The sequence below is a fragment of the Lipotes vexillifer genome, unplaced genomic scaffold (assembly GCF_000442215.2).
Source record: "Lipotes vexillifer unplaced genomic scaffold, Lipotes_vexillifer_v1.1 scaffold97, whole genome shotgun sequence".
NCBI classification, from domain to species: domain Eukaryota; kingdom Metazoa; phylum Chordata; class Mammalia; order Artiodactyla; family Lipotidae; genus Lipotes; species Lipotes vexillifer.
The window spans coordinates 21,619-25,124 of record NW_006775688.1 but is presented as its reverse complement, the minus strand read 5'-3'; positions in this window follow the sequence as shown (position 1 = coordinate 25,124).

Below are 3,506 nucleotides of genomic sequence, written 5' to 3'. Positions count from 1 at the left end.
TTGTAGCTATATGAGATAACGGATGTTAACTAAACCTATTGTGGTAATCATTTCAGAGTATATGTGAATCAAGCCATCATGCTATATAACTTAAACTTCTAGAGTGATGTATGTCAATTATTTCTCAATAAACCTAGAGGGAATTCCCTGGCGGTCCAGAGGTTAAAGACTCCGAGCTCCCAATGCCGGGGACTCAGGTTCGATCCCTGGTCAGGGAACTAGATCTCGCATGCTGCAACTAAAGGAGCCCACATGGGGCAACGAAGATCCCGCATGCCGCAACTAAGACCTGGCGCAGCCAAATAAATTAAATAAATAAATAAATATTTTAAAAAAACAGTACCTACCTCATAAAGATTAGATGTGATTTAATATGTATATATAAAGGGCTCAGAACAGTTCCTAGAGCACACTGAAGAGCCACATAAATGCTTGCTACCATCATCATTCTTCTTATTATCATTATTATTAGTTCAGGTAGCAAAAGCGGCGTGTGCAGAGACATGGTGGTGGGAGGCAGTGTGATGTGATGGGGAACTGGATGGTGGTAGTGGTGATGCCCATGAGGAATCAGGACAGCCAGGGACCATATCAGGACCTGAAATCATGTCACATATTGGATTTCTCAATTCTTTATGATCTATTTCTGCCTACTAAGATGCAAGCTCCAGGAAGACCCCCATGAGGCATTTGTGTGATAAATCACTGTATCCCAAGCATTTAGAATAGTCACTGGCAACATTGTCAGTGCTCAATAAATATTAATTGAACTAATGATGGGTTAAGGATTTTGAACTTTGTCCTGCACACTACGGCGAGTCAGTGAAGCAGGTAGTACTAGATTAGAGACTGAGAAGCAAGTCATCAGTTTCTTCCAGTAAGCGATAGTAAGGGCTGAGGTAGTCATCCCCTTGCAGATGAAAGTAGGAGACTTGGGATTGGAATGAGAATGGGGAGTGGCATTCAGGAGGTGGTGCCATTTATGGGGATGGAGAAAAAGGAAAGGAGCAGATTTAGGGAGAGATGAGAATCTCTGTTTGGGACATGTTCTAGATTTGTGGGTCTGAAGTTCAGCAGAGAGGCTGGGGCTAGAGAGAGAGTCTTGGGAGTCACTGGGGTGTCAGGGGCAACAGAGGTCGAGAGTCTGGATGGTGACCAACATGTCACCACATCTTGCTCGCTGTTCATGACCCTCCAGGAAGTTTGTCTCCCGGCAAGACTGAATGTTCTTTGAGGACAGGAATACTTCCCATTGTAGCCTTCAGTATACAGCGTGCATCTCCGTGCTAGGAAAATGGTCAGGAACAGAACTTCTAGAGCAGAAAAGAATCTTAAAAATCATATTAACATGAGAGAATGAGGCCCAACATTGTTCAACCACTTGCCTGTGGTCACTCAGCAAAACAGCCACAGCTCTGGCTGCAGGACCAGGTCTTAAGACTGCCAGCCTTGTGCCCTTTCCAGGAGGCCACATTGCCTCAGGGCGGTGAGTAGAGAGCACCCAGGTGAGTGAAGGAGCTTGGGCTTTGGGCTGATCTAGCTTCCTGGAGCCTCAGTTTCATCATCATCAGGATTGTTAGGGGTTGATTGGGTCCGAGTCTCTTGTGAAGCAATGAACATAGTGCCGGGCACCCTGTCGGTGCTCAATAAATGTTTATTTACCATTCATTTCCCTCACGAAGATAGGGGGTTTGGAACAACGCGGTCAGGTTGGAGCTGTGACCTGAAAGGCTGAAGGCTGAGCAGCACGATCTTGGACATCAAATCAGCGCTCAGCCATCAGTTAAGAGCCACCGAATAAATACATGTATATGTAGAACTGAATCCCTTTGGGGTACACGTGAAATTAACATATTGGTAATCAACTATACTCCAATAGAAAATAAAAGGTTAAAAAACAAAAGAGCCACCGCTTTCCTCTAGGAGGTTTAAAGGTGCTACTAGCTCAGGCCACCTCGGCCGCGTGTGGGCGTGGTCAGTGTCCCCTCCCCCCTCCTCTCACTCTCCTTTCTAGGCTCCGCCCTGCTGGCTGGCTCGTCGACGCTCCAGCCCCAGGAAGAGCTGTTTCCTTCCTGGCTACAGTGTTTGAGGGTTAGGTGCTGCCAGAGAAATAACCAAGGAGGAGGCGTCTGTGTTTAGAAGGTAAGGTGGGCAGAAGGAGGAGAGCTGGATAAACTTGAGAAGTTGTTTTCTTTGAACGATTCCCTGGGCTTTGGGGACTGGAGGTGACAGTGGGTGTAGGACTGGAAAGAGGACACAGAGCCAGCTGGCCAGCCCCAGGGGGCCCTTTGGGCCTGAGCGCACGTGAGATTCCCAGGGTTCTGTCACAATCCACACATTATTTATGCCAGTCATCTGAGTTTATCAGGCACATCTTGTCATGTGGAGAAAATGAAACTGAAAGCAGGACTCTTCCCTTGCAGCGTTTTTGACGGGTTCTTTTCATTTTCTACTCTGATATTTTACTTGGGATTTCTTTTATTATTATCATTATCGTCGTTTTTATTTGCATTTCCTCAAAAGGAGTCCAAGATGTGGTATTCTTAAACGATTGTATTACACTGAAGTTAGCAGTTGGAAGTGGGCTGGAATAAATAAAAGACCAGAGGAGGAAAGAAGTTCGAAGAAACACGGAGTCTTCTAGGTTTCTTCGAGCTTCTTTCCTTCTCTGGTCCTTTATTCCAGACCACCTCACACTCACTGTCACCGGGAGTGTTTACACAAACATTGGGTCCAGAGAGTTCATTACCAGATGATTGTGCTTCCGCTGCTCATTTGATTAGACCTCTGAGCTAGGGGCTTTGACACTGTCGGAGGGGTGAGATTGCTGAAAAATGGTTGCTCTGTGAATTTTGCAGCAGACGTAGTTATGTAAATATTCAGGTAACAGATTGCTGCCATCTGCTATTTGAATTGGGTCTAAATTGCTCAGAGCTGATCAAGGGCAGTTGGATTAAACTGACACCCCAGGTTCCCTATTTGTGTAGTGTGTATATGCACATGGGTGGGGAGACTGGGATTTGTTAACTTTTGTTTTCATAAATGGACGGAATTAGCTCTACCATTTATTGAAGGCTTAATATTTCCCCTCTCCCTACTTCAATGCACTTTATATGGGGGACTGTATTTATTGTTGCCCCCATTTGAGGGAACAGAAAATTGAGACTCAATAATCTAAGGTTACACGATTAGGAAGTAAGAGTCTAGAATTACACGACCAGGGGCTCAAACTTAGATCTTGCTGAGCTGAGAGTCCGAGTTCTTAACCATACTCTACAATAGTTTGAATAGGACTCTGCACACGTGCAAAGAACCAGGAATGTGCCGAGCGTGTTCAACCAGAAACACAAACTGATGAAAAACACATATTTTCTTATTAAATGAGGGTTCTGGTTTTTTTAAAAGGCCATCTGTTTCTAGTAAGAGTATGTTTATAAGGCGTTGGAAAAAAAATGTATTAATATAGGTTGAGAATCCTAAAAACAATCATAGCCTTTGACTCGGCA